Below are 14,502 nucleotides of genomic sequence, written 5' to 3' on the forward strand. Positions count from 1 at the left end.
AATAAAAATCCATCAGGAAAGCAATTGTTACTAGTTGGGCCAAGAATAAACCTTATTGCAACCAAGCCCAAAATTATAGTATGCTTCCATGCTTTACCCGTATCCATGAAGCAAAGCCTTAATGCTTCCAACGGATTCCAATTCACTCTTTTGAGGGATTTGAAATTTAATTAAACTAGCATGGGAAACATGAGAGAGAAAGTGTGATTGACAAGATGGTGATCATAATGATACACGCCACTCTAAGCTAGAAAAGTGGGACTTTAATTTCACTTTGTTATTACCCATTAGTTTGAGTTCAAATTTTTCTCTCCTCTCTCTTACCTTTGCTTCTTTCTTCGGTCATTAACTAGGAAGCCATGGAAGCTACTTGGAGCTACCAAAAGGAAAGAAAAGCAAGGCTAAAGACCATCGAGTTGATGGCACGAAAAAGAAAAAGAAAAGTATGCAATGGCTGAGATTATCACCTAATCTGGTAAGATTTGGTGAGGTAATCTTGGATCCGCCATACTCAAAAAGGAAGATGAAGATTCGGCCAGCAAGGAAGATCCTTGGAGGCATGGCTTGTCTTTGATTCTGCTCAACCACCACAGGAAGTAGCTAGAGTGGCGAAGTGATAGTTGAGGCAGAGATTGAAGCAGATGAAGTCATCATCATCATGAAGCACCAAGGGCCAGAAATCCATCTTGGAGAGGAAGCCAAGGATGGAGCGCCCGGATTGATGAAGAGTGATGACCAAGGAAGGATTAGAAGTATTTGCATGTTGGTTTTTGCATGAGTTACCTCTTCTCTCTGTGTGGCCGAACCGGTTTTTGGTTGAAGGAAAAGAAGCTGAGCTCGGGTTTGTGTTTCAACTGTGAAGACTTCACTTCTCTATAAAAGAGGTGAACAGTCATGGTTTGATTCAAGGAGTAAGATTTGAGAGTGCAAGACACAGAGTTCTCAGAGCTACCTAAGCTAGCAGTTCTTCTTCTCCTTCAATGTTTTCTGTTTTGTATTTTTCTGTTTAATTTTGTCATGTCTTGAGTCTCATGGAAAAAGGCAAACAGTGAGGTTTGTATGAAAAAGCCATAGAGCTGAAAAAGGCAGAGAGTGCAAAATTAAAAGAAAAAGCCATAGATGTCTTAGAGTTCCTTTGTACATCTGTGTTGTGTTTCATGATTCTGTGGGAATTCCCTTGTAAGTTGGGTTAGCACTTTACAAGTTGTAATCTGGATGATTATAGTGAAATTCCATCATTGTTGTGATGGAGACTGGATGTAGGCTGCACTGCACTTAGCAGCTGAACCAGGATATATCTGGGTGTTATCTTCTCTCTCTTCCTACTTCAATTCTGTTTTTACTGTTCAGATGAAAAATAAAAAATGTCTCGTGTCAAGTGACGAGACAAAATGAAAATGTCTCGTGACTAGGGACGAGCTAAAAACAGAAAAGCTACTCCTAAGCCCAGCAAGTATCAGCAAGCAAAAAAAGGGCTAAGATTCAACCCACCTTCTCTTAGCCACTGAAACCATCATTCATCTTCTAGGCATAAGATGCTCGTGGTTGACCCACCAATATATGAAGAAGAGGAACAGCATGATTGCCAAGCTTAGATCTTTTCAGCTAAATGGTTCCTCATATTTGAAGCTTTAGACAGAGCTTATTGCATCCATTCAACTGCCATTTGAACCCAGAAAGAAATGTAAATCTTGAGTTTATTTGAAGTTTGTATTTTAGTTTTGATTCTTTTTCAAATTGTGGATATGAGAAAAAAGAGGGATAGGTTGGGGAGGAATATGAATTGAGCATTTGGAGGTTGTATAATTGTATTTGAGTGCATGTGTGAGGGCTTTTCCACTTTTTTTTTTCTTTTTTCTTTGAATATCTTGAGAACAAAATTTAATCTTGGTTTCATGTGTAAATTGTTACAATGAGGTTATAGCGACTTTTTTATTGGGTTGGAGGGTTTTTAGGTAGATGGCTTGAGATTCACAATGTTTTGATTTTTATGTTGCTGCAGCAACGACTGAGACTTGGCAAGCATGACGTGACAGATTCAGATTCATTAAAGAGTGAAGGAGAAAATCTGCAGCCCATGTTGGTAAATTCTTTTATGTTTCCAGTTGTTTCGACCTGCGATTATTGGTAAAGAATTACTTATATGCTGTCGGGTTCTGCGGGTTATGTCTTTGATGTACCTCATTAGAACTTTGAAAGTTCTTACTTGATAAGCCTTTAATATGCTGATTCCTTTCTTAAAACAACTGCATGTTTTCAATTTGCAGACATCTTTTCTTTCCAAAAAAGGTCAAGCTTTCAAAGAAAAGAATACACATTGGACAAAAGCAACTCTCTGTACCAAGATACCTTTATATCTTCCATTTTTCAACCAAGTTCATCTTGAATTGTATCAAAGGATTTGCAGTGTAGGAACCTTTCTAGTTTTTGAAAACTTCTAATCTTATTGTTGTTGAAAATGAATTGTGATCTTAATATTGGTGTAAGATTTTTTCCCTTTTATAATCATAGATATGTTAATGTTGATGTCATAATCATCGATGTACCATGCTGCACACTCCAATATTAAGTTACTGGTAAATTGCAAACTCGGATAGGTATCTCATAAAGTAGAGATTTGAACAACATATTTTTCTCAAGGTAAGATACATAGATTGAAAAGGCATGGATTTATTAGGAAATTTTGTTGCTTCAAGCTAATAAATGTAATAATTATGCTCTATAAAGTTTCATGGCATTGGAGGAATCACTGTATTTCTCCTCCACTGCTGTAACTTCTTTTATAATAAAAAATCTCGTGACATGTTCAGGAAAATGATATATAAATTTAAAATATGTATGATGAAGTTTTATGAAGGATTAATGCAGATAATTAATTCAAGTGCTGAAGACAATTTATAATCTGGTGCAAGTACTTTGATAATTAAGTGTTTGACATTAACAAAAGAGCTGAGATAATGGATTTATGTGAGACAAATATATTTGAAGATGATGTGATTGATGAAGTGATCAACTTTGGGAGAGAAGAAAGGTATGGCCCTTCTCCAAAAGCTAAATTTAATTTTGTTAGAAGAATAAATCTTGAAAGCTAATAACATTTTCACATTTTTTACAGTGTTGATTAGTTTTTGTTGGAAGAATAAATCTTGAAAGTACAACAATAAGTCATGAACCTAAAGTGATCTCATTTTTTGGGTCTGGAATCTTGAAATGTCAGTTCTTAAAGGTTGTGAAAACCTTAGCAATGCACAAATTTATCCCATGTCAATATGTATCTCGTGTTGTCTTAATTTTAGTTTGATGTAACCATGTATCATGTATGAGACAATTTGGATTTATAAAATAATAAATTAACTTGTATGTTAACATTCTAGAAAAAGGTGTGGAACTAAAAACCTTTTTATCTCTTTTAGTTTTGTTCCTTATGACTGATTTTATGTTGTAAGAAACAAAGAAGACTAGTTTGAAAGCATTGTCATTGGTGGTAGCTCGGAACTTGGGTCTAACTTTTGTTATATAGTCAATTCACACTGTTAAAAGTAACAAAATTTCTACCTCAGAATAAACTAGCTAAGATCAATTCCTTCTAATAGCAAAAATGTAGATTTAGTCAAATTAGATGAGCAAACAGCTGCAACTTCTTGTCTCTTTTTTATGTGACATTGACCTACCTTTAAGCACGAATCAAATAGTGCAAGATTATATATTGGTAGAGAATGACATCGCTTAGATGCTAATTATCTGACTGTAGGAGAAATTAGTATTTATATTACATATTTTATTTTATAAAAAAGAACAGATCTCTGATCAAATTTGATAAAACAGCGTCTATAAAGTTAATAAATTTTTTTTTTTTTTCAATTCAAAGTTATAATATAAATACAAAATGAGGAGGTCGTATAAACTATGAATCATTATCTAGGGATTAAAAATCATACTTAGTTTACTTGCATATTATGTCAGAGTCTCAGATCTCTGTATATAATGCAATCAAGATTAGTAACTAGGCTGTAACTATGACTTTACTTCTCTTCTTAATTCCTTTGCAGCCATGAAGCAAAACTCCTGGAAAGCATTGATGAACACATACATAAAAAGTTGATTCCAAAGTTACCATTTTGCACAGAGAACTATGTTGGAATGCTAAGAAGGATTGGTTTGGGTTCCAACTTATGTGGAAGAAATGATGATTTCTGGCATGATACTATTAATGAAATAAAAAAGTGGTCTGCAAATCAAAAGTTTCAAGGAATTGAAAATAAGTTATGACTATTTAATGCCAATAGAGCAGAACATTTTTCTTGATATTGCTTTTTTTTTTTTTGAAATATTAAATACACTAACTAAATAAAAGTAAAAATTAAATACAAATGATGAAATTCATGATATAAAATGTTATCCATTATGATAAAATATATTATTATAATTTAGAATTTCTGGATACATATGAAGAAAGTTCTTGTTATGAGTTATTCCGTTATAGTTAAAAGAAGACATAGCAAATTGGAGACCAAAAATGGTCTTATCTAGATGCAACAACCCAATTCACCTTTTTAATTATTTATTAACGATTCACCTTTCTTTTAATTTCCACACAAATCACCAAAGTAAAGGCTTATTCAGCTATTCTGCACCCTCTCCTTTCTCCTATCCTGTGATGGAAGCGACCCAAGCAGCTTCTGCTCACTTTCCTCTCTATTCACACGCACTAAACCATGATATTTATTTGCTATTTAATCTATGTTAACAATACTTACTAAACACAACACTGCCAAAAAAAAATATACACACCACAAAACACAATCTGTTATTACACTTTCCCATATACATGGCAATGGCATCTGAAGCCTCTTCTTTCTCCACTCCTCCTTCACCAAGATCATGGACCTATCACGTGTTCTTGAGTTTCAGGGGTGAAGACACTCGCACAGGCTTCACTGATCATTTATGTGCCTCACTTGAAAGGAAGGGAATCACAACTTTCAGGGATGACAAGGACCTTGAGAGAGGTCAAGTTATCTCTCTTGAACTTCTCAGAGCAATTCAAGAGTCCATGTTCGCGGTTGTTGTTCTCTCGCCAAACTATGCTTCCTCTGCTTGGTGCTTGGATGAACTTCAAAAGATTGTGGAGTGCAAACACAACTTGGGGCTACAGATTGTGCCTGTCTTCTATGGTGTTGAGCCCTCTGATGTGAGACACCAAAAAGGAACCTTTGATGAAGCTTTCAGAAAACATGAACACAGATTTGGTGAAGGCAGTGAGAGGGTTAGAAGGTGGAGAGATGCTTTCACACAAATTGCTAGTTATTCTGGTTGGGATTCCAAACATCAGTAAGTAATTCTTCATTTATTTTCTACTATGTGAATCTGAATGCACACTAGTACTTATCACCATAACATTGGTTAGCAAGATTTTTGTATTAATCAAAATTTAAATACAATCAACATATTATGGTAATTAAGGGTTTTGGTGTAAATGATAACCATCTAATTGCTGAAGTGCTATTTCTTTTTTCGGAATGACTGTTCATCAAGTTATTTGTTAGAAAATTATATCTTTGCTTAATTTTGGAAAGTAAAACACCGGTTAAATTATTTTGCTACTGTTTCTTGAGTGACAAGCAAGATGTATGATTTTCTTCGCTTTATGATCTTTTTAGACTTGAGGCAAGATTTGTGGAAAGCATTTCTGAACACATACATAGAAAGCTAATTCCGAAATTGCCATCCTGCACTAAGAATCGTGTTGGGATTGCTTCAAGGTTGGAGGAAGTGATTAATCTCATAGGTATTGGGTTGAATGATGTTCGCTTTGTAGGGATATGGGGAATGGGTGGCATAGGAAAGACAACTATAGCGAGAGCAGTATACGAAGCCATCCGAGGTGAATTCAAAGTTTGTTGCTTCATGCGTAATGTTAGAGAGTTGTCTGCAAAAAATGGTTTTGTTCAGTTGCAAAGAGACCTTCTTGCATGTCTAAACATAAGTAGCTATTTTCATGACACAGAAGATGGAAAAACAATGATAAAAAGTGCTTTGTGCAATAAGAAAGTTCTTCTTGTTCTTGATGATGTAAGTGAGCTAAACCAATTAGAGAATTTAGCAGAGAATCAAGATTGGTTTGGACCGGGAAGTAGAATAATAATCACAGCCAGAGATATGCACTTGCTAGATATACATGGAGTCCATGGAACTTATGAAGTTAAAGGGTTAGATCGAGAAGAAGCTTATAATATGTTTTGTTTGAAAGCCTTTAAACAACTTGAACCTAAACAAGGATATTCTTCTCTGTCTAAAGAAGTTGTCAAATATACTAAGGGTCTTCCTTTGGCAGTTGAGATTTTAGGTTCCTATCTATATAGAAGAAATGCTGACTTTTGGCATAGTACCATTAGAGAAATAATGAATTTTCCACATTTTGAAGTTCTCAATGCATTGAAAATAAGCTACAATCATTTGATGCCAACAGAGAAGAATATTTTTCTTGATATTGCTTGTTTCTTCAAAGGAATGAAAAAAGATGAGGCAATACATATTTTAAGAATGTGTGATTTTTATGTTGGAGTTGGAAGTGATATCGGAAGCGGGATTGTTACATTGATTGATAAAGCTTTGGTAACTTTGGATCAGGATAATAAGTTAGAAATGCATGATTATCAAAATAATAAGTTAGAAATGCATGATTTGCTTCAAGAAATGGGGAGGCATATTGTGTATGAAGAATCTCCAAGTAACTCAGGCAAGCGTAGCAGGCTGTGGTCTAAAGATGACATTCATCAAGTGTTGACAAATGATCTGGTAGGTGAAACTTCCTTTACAACTGATTGATCTGATATGAAAATGAACATTTATTTGTTTTATTTTCTCAGTTTACCATACATGGAACTTCCCCTTGGCCTCAACCACTTCCCTAGTTCAGTAAGAGTTCTGCATTGGGATTTTTGTCCTTTGGAAACTCTCCCCTTGTTAAATCAACAATATCAAGCTGTTGAAATCAAAATGCAACGTAGCAACCTTGAACAAGTTTGGCATGGAAAAAAGGTTAGATCATTTCATCAAGAGATCTTTTAAAATTGATTTTACCATATTGACATTATGAAAGACTATAATATTTTGAAATGTGTTTTTTTTTTAACAGTTTTTGGAAAAGCTGAAGTACCTGGATTTGAGTAGCTCCCGGAACCTAAAGCAGACACCTGATATTTCTGGGGTTCCCATTCTTGAAACACTTGATCTCCAAGGTTGTGACAACATAACTGAGGTTCACATATCCCTCATACACCACAAGAACCTTGTTTGCTTAAATCTAAGCTACTGCGAAATGCTTAAAACTCTTCCAGGTAAATTGGAGATGAGTTCCTTGAAGGAGCTAATCATTGAGCATTGTGAGAGTTTCGAAAATCCACCAGAGTTTGGAGAATGCATGAGAAAATTGTCAAGGCTTTCTCTAAGTGGAACTCCTATAGGAAAGTGACCCTCATCACTTGGAAATTTAGTTGGCCTTGAAAATTTGAACCTAAAGGGTTGTGGAAAACTTGATTCTGTTCCTGATACCATTCATAGGTTAAAGTTCCTCAAGAACTTGGATGTTGGCTCTTGTTTTAACCTTCATGGATTGCCATCTTCAATGTCAAGCCTCCCCTTGCTGAGTAATCTAAATTTGAGTGGATGTTACCAGAGTGAAATATCTTTCTCTCATGATCTATTTTGCTACTTCCCATCATTGATGCATTTGGATCTAAGTGGTCACTGGTTTGCTAATATCCCAATAAACATTGATGAACTTTCCAAGCTTAGGTCCCTTAAGCTAAATGGATGTCGCCGTCTTCAGTTTCTGCCAAAACTTCCATCTAGTATTAGAGAATTAGAAGCATATGGGTGTAGATCACTGAACATATTTGAATCCAATGTTATGTCAACCATTTTCACTGCCTTTAAATATTCTAGTGGCCAGGATCAAGAAAATCAAGGTGTGGTCTTGGAAATGCTAATCCCAAGTACTGAAATTCCATATTTGTTTGCCCACTTTCCTCTGAAGGATTATCATGCAGCAATAGTCCCATATTCAAGTGTTTGCCGTCAGATTAAAAATATAAAAGGTCTTGCAGTATGTTTTCTGTTTTATACAAAGTTTTGGGGATTTGATAAATCAGTGAAGTTGAATTTGTCGGTTAGCAATGGTAATAGGTGCATCATTCCTTGGAAAACATATAGAATGTGTGATGGTTATCACCTTTACATTCTCTGCTTAACTAATGATTACTTCAGGGAAGAATTTCACCAAGATACGGTGTTTAAACTATTGCTTCGGCCGGAGGTTGAGTATGGTGAATATGATTCTGAAGAGTTTGAACATATTCCTTGTTATCAAGCCAAAGTATTGAGCACTGGCTTGGCATGTATCAACGATATTGAAGATTTGAACCAAAGTGAGATTGAAAGGCAAAGGAATGAAGGACAAAGTCTGTTTGACTTAAACAAAAGCATTGAGATGATGGATATATGTGAGTGAACTGAACAACATTGGCAGGGAAGAAAGGTATGGCCATTTCCCTTAAAACTGGGTCTGGAAACATGAAACATCAGTTCTTAAAAGATGTGGAAGCCTTAGCAATGCACCACTTCAGTCCATGTTGTTAATCTGCATCTGGTGTTATGTAAATGAGTTTGATGTAACCATGCATGAAACGATTTGAATTTATAAATTATTAAACTGTTTGTATGTTAATGTTCTAGAAAAAGATACGAAACTAAAAACCTTTTAACCTTTTTTTGTGTGTTCCTTATGACTGATTTTATTTTCTAAGAAGCAAAAGAGACTACAAGTATTTAGAAGCTAGGGACTAGGATCTAACATTTGTTACATAACCAATTTACACTATCAAAAAATAACAAAAATTCTAACTCAAAATAAGCTAGCTAAGATCAACTCTTGCTAATAGTTAAGCATTTTACATATTTTTAACAATATATATAAAATCACCAGTTAAAGGTAAAGGACTCAAAAATCAAAATGCAGATTTTCAGTCAAATTAGATGAGCAAACAGCTGTTACCTCCTGCCTCATTTCCTTGTGTCCAGAAACAAGAATTCCCACATTTGAGCCTTTCAGTTCCAATAGTAATCCTTCAAAAAAGAAAAAATAAAAGGAAAAAAAAAACACAAAAAAAAGTAAAGAAAAATGGAAAAGAAAAGCAACTCTTGAACTGAACATGGACATGATCTCACATTCTTCACCTTCTATATGAACAAGAGGAATAAGATGCTCGTGGTTGCCTATCATTGCCAAGCTTAGATCTCGTCAGCTAAATGGTTCCCCAGATTTGAAGCTTTTCAGAGACCTCATTGCATCTATCCAACAGCCATGTGAACCCAGAAAGAAATGTAAATCTTGAGTTTATATAATATTGGTATTTGAAGTTGTATTTTATTTTGTAATTCTTTCTCTTTCAATTTTTAGGAAAAATAATATGTTGGTTTCCAAGAGAGGAGAGTTTGTGTTATGTGATTACTGGAAATGTGCGACTGTGTTAAATTGTGTGTTTCAAATTGTGAATATGAAAAAAGGTGGGTGGGGAGGAATATGAATTGGGCATTTGGAGGTTGTATTTGAGTTCAAGTGTGATAGCTTTTCTATTATTTTTTTTTTAATATCCTGCGGAAAATATTTTAATCTTGGTTTCATGTAAAAAATGTTGCAATGAGGTTACAATAAAATTTTTTTGTTGGGTTGGAGGGTGTTTAGAAAGATGGCGCTTGAGATTAACAATGGTATGAATTTTTCATTGCTGTAGCATAGAACTTGTTTGGCAAGCATAGGGTGAAATTTGGCAAGAATAACAACACAGATTCAGATTCATTACAGAGGGAAGGAGAAAATCTGCAGGCCATGGAGAGTTCCAATGCGAACTTAATTGTAAGTTTCGAGTTGTTTTGATCTGTGATTATTGATAAAGAATAACCTATATGTTGTCTAGTTCTATGGGTTATGTCTTTGATGTACCTCATTAGAACTTTGATTACTAAAGTTTAATTGCCATATGAATCAAAGGTTTATGGGTATTGCATTATGTTTCTTGTTTTATACAGTGTCTTGAGAATTTGATAAATCAGTGGTTTTTAATTTATTCTGCTAGACATGGTAATTGATGCATCATCCCTTGGAGAACATATAGAATGTGCAAAGCTTATCACCTTTACATTCTCACCTTTACATTCTCTGCTTGACCAATGATTACTTCAACTAGAATGTGACCCGCGCATCGCGCGGGACGGTAAATTAATAATAATATATAATAAATGCTAAAAATTATTATGTTGTGTAGAATTAAATGAAATATGTATAAACTAAAAATAAATTTAAATGGTATTTTATTTAAAAGAAATGGTAGTACAAAGTATTTGGATGTAGGAATTGATTTTTGTATTTAGTTTAATTGATGGAATTGGTCTTCTTATGTGGTACTCGTCCTCTTTTTTTTTTATTGGTTGTTGTTAGAGTTGTTGCTTTCTTCTTTCTGTCATAGGTTGTTATGAAGGCATGTTCCTTATGAATTGGTGAGTTGTGTGCACTTTCTTTTGTGTTGTTTGCTCCCTCTTTGCATGTATGGTCTTCTTCCGAAAATGTGTCTTGAATTTGTATCGTTTTTTTTTTCTCCTCAACCTCTTGATAGGTATGTGATATTCGTTTGATGATATTGGTGTTGGCGAAGTTGGTTCCTATAATCAATAAATAATATAAATTAGAAATAAATGAATTAATTTTTGAGAGACTTATTAATTATGAAATATCTATAAGTCAGCTGTGTGAATTATTCAATTTCTGGATTGATATAGATTTTTGTACTTGAAGTTGTGCTAACCTAATAATCACCTAATATTATAATATAATAGGTTATATAAAATAAGATCGTGTTGTATTGTGTCAATTAATGTACTATATAAAATATAATTCTTTGAACTAAAAAAAACAATAAATTAAAATTTTTTGAAAAAAATCATACCTTTATATTCACTAACCAATGTTGATGTGAGTGCAACAATTTTTTGGCCCTTGATTTGTGTTGTAATTTCTTTATTTATCTGATTTGAGAGATTTCTCCACAACGTGACTTTCAACACGATGTTCCTAAAATTAATAGTATTTTGTTAATAACTATATATCTAAATGAAAAATGAATTGGTTGTATATTTTTTTACTCTTTGAGTATCAATTCCATTCTTCGTATTTTTGTGGGTTTTCCTTTAACATCTACTTGTTCTTCTTCTCCTATTACATGCAGTTTTTCAATGACATCTATAATAAAAAGAACAAAAATGTGTTGATTTTTTTTAATAAATTATTTTTAATAAGAATAATTGAAATAATATAAAATAAAATTACCTGTTAAAATTTGTCTTTGACCCACTCTGTCAGATAATGTTTCAAGTGATGCAAATTTAAAATAGTGTTGGAGAATGTTCAAAACTGGATCTTTGATTTCTTTCACAATAGTTGTTATTAAAAAATTTGTTTTTATAGTACCTTTAATTGCTCTATACAAATCATTTGCATCTTCTATTTTCAATTTTTTATAGTATAAACTTTTCCTTCTTCTAACAAAATTTTGAATTTGTTTATCATATTTTTCTTCACAATTACATGAAGAGGTGTTCTCTCCAGTGTTAGTAAATCATTGTTAACAATTAGTTAAAAAAAATGATTGCGTTTATTTTTTAAAATTATTAGAAAAGGAACAATGATTATCAAATTGAGAGAAGTTTAACTTTAACGATATTAAAATACAATTATATATAAAGTATTATAAAATAATATTAAAAGTATAAAAAACAAAAATAATTAAAGCATTTTTTAAAATTCAATTTAAAAATAGAATAAATTTGTTTATTTTGTACCTTTTCATCTAATATAATCATTTCTAAGAAAAGAAACTCTTCTTCAATTGTGGGTGTTAATGTTTTTCATAGACGAACCACGCAAACTTTGATAAACCAATTGTCTGTTTGTTTGATAAACCATCACTGGTCGACGTAGTATCTTTCTCCGCCACCTCATCTGCCGTCCAACACGCCACCGTGAGTCCCCCCTACTGTCCATGCAACGCCGTCCAAGATGTCGTCGCCGGCCACCCTGTGGCTCTTCTTCTTCTCCTCCTATTTAGTTTTGGATGATTTTTTTAACTAATTTTTTATGTTTTTTCTACATTTCGGATGATTCTTTTTATTAGTTTTGGATGATTCTTTTTCCTATGTTTTGTATGTTTTTTTAGAATTTGGATGATTCTTTATCTTATGTTTTGGTATTTTTTATTTTTGGAGTTTCGAAAATTTTTTTTGAAAAGAGGAATTAATGTTTGCATAATAAATGATAAAAGGTAAATTAGAATAAGAAGCAATTAATTATCATTAATTTTGTATCTTTTAAAATAAATTAAATAACCGCTAATTAATGACAATTAATGTTATTAATTAGTTCCTAGCAGCATTGAATTAAATTATTAAATCCTAAACCCCTTACAATAATTTTAAAAGTAATTGTCATTGAATATATATGCCTTTAATTAAATAAAATTGACAAATTAATTGACTACTTTTTAAAATCTCAAATAATTTAATTTTTTCTGTTCAAATAATATTTTCAAAGAATAAAGGTTAACTTGTAATTTATAAAAAAAGTATAGGTAGATAATAAAAATGTGAACAATGGATATATTAGATGTTTATTTTACTAGGTATGTGGATGGTTATTCTAATATTAAGATTTAGGTGAATAATTTGGAGATGTAATATATTTTGATTTGATTGGTGGTTGTTAATGTTATTCAAAAAAATTATTGGTTACCTAACATTATCCAATTTATAAATATTTAGTATCAAACATTATTTTATTCTATTAAAGACTAATATATTTAGAATTTAATTTTGATATGTTGATAGTATAAAATATTTTATAGAATTATGTAATTACATTTATCTTTTTAAATGATCATTTATGTCATTAATATAATAAAAAATAATTATTTTTATTAATGTAATATTATATAATTAAATATACTTATAAAACTATTTTATATTAATAATACATCAAAATTAAATTCATATATTTAATAAAAGGTAGTTGTAGCATAATATATAAATAAATTTAGAAGTATACAAAACTAAGAGGAAAAAATATCCTTAAATTCAACCCATGGTTATATGTGCAACGTCTAAAAAGAAGTATTGAGATTTAATTTTCGGACCAGTTAGAACATTGTAGAGATCGACCTTATTTCGAAGCGTGTTATACCTGTAGATATAACCATTTTCACAAAAAATATGTACGAGAAATTTTAGAAGAAAGAAATATAAACATTACTCAAGACGTAAAAAATTGATTACTTATGAAGAAATATATTATTGCAAATTTTTTCAAAGGAGTTTGGTATGAAATTACTCATCGACTCACAATGTGTAAGAGATGACTTACTTTATAAAAGATATATTCTCATGAGTTTGTTGAAATGCCATTGATATGGAATCAAGTACTGCAAGCATAAACGACTGGGAAAGAATAAGTTTATGAATAAAAAAGATAAAAGATAGGTTAAATATATCTACTTTTAATTTCTTATATAAAATTACCTCAATGTTGTAATTCTTAGGAAAATACTTGGTACGAATTTTCTTCGTTGGACGAATTTTTTTAGTTGGTCTGGTTTCTGCAATTGATGCAATGCGGAGAGGTGCCAAGAAGAAGAGGGTTTCGAGAAGCATGAGAAGAGTAAAATTTGATTCGAGGAAAACACTGGCTCATACCGGAAGAGCATGGAGGAAATAGGATCTTGGTACGGAGAGGTGCCAAGAAGAAGAGGGTTTCGAGAAGCATGAGAAGAGTAAGGAATTTTCAGGCGAGAAGCACGAGAAAAGTAATGAACTCTTTGGTTTTCAAAGGTTTTTTGGGGTAAATGTTAATTTGTGTTTTTGTTGTTTTTTATTCTGTTTTTAGTTTTTTTTTTAATTTGAAAATAAAAGTTGATTTGGCAATATTTGAATGGTTGAAATTTGGCAAGATTTGATTGGTTGTTTCTAAAATTTTGTCACGTAAGCAATATTGCTGACATGGCGTTAGTAGAATAAGAGGAATAACTTAGAAGTAATTATGTATCTACTTTTATATATTAAGAATAGATGACAACAAATATCGCCGATATATGGGGTTTAAACCTTTGATTCGGCTGCAGGAACAGGTCAGCGAAGGTGAACCTGAATATTTTCTGATTATCCTTGTTTTCATGCCAAAAATATTGAGCACTGGCTGGGTGCCTATTGAGGATATAGTAGATTTGAACAAAGTGAGATTGAAAGACAAAGGAGTGCACGTTGGGTGTGCAAGCAAGACATTCAAGATTTAAAGAAAAGAAACTCCCAAACAGGGAAAAGAAAAGCAACTCTTTGAACTCAATATGGACATGATCTCACATTCTCCAGCTTCTAGGAATAAGATGCTAGTGGTTGCCCATC

At 32.5% G+C, this 14,502-nt stretch overlaps 1 pseudogene; it reads left to right on the forward strand.

Annotated features, from left to right (window-relative positions):
• The first annotated feature begins 4,828 nt into the window (after positions 1-4,828).
• Positions 4,829-8,512, forward strand: LOC110280248 (disease resistance protein RUN1-like; annotated as a pseudogene).
• The last annotated feature ends 5,990 nt before the right edge of the window (positions 8,513-14,502 follow it).

Source organism: Arachis duranensis, chromosome 4, assembly GCF_000817695.3.
Source record: "Arachis duranensis cultivar V14167 chromosome 4, aradu.V14167.gnm2.J7QH, whole genome shotgun sequence".
Classification (NCBI taxonomy): Eukaryota; Viridiplantae; Streptophyta; class Magnoliopsida; order Fabales; family Fabaceae; genus Arachis; species Arachis duranensis.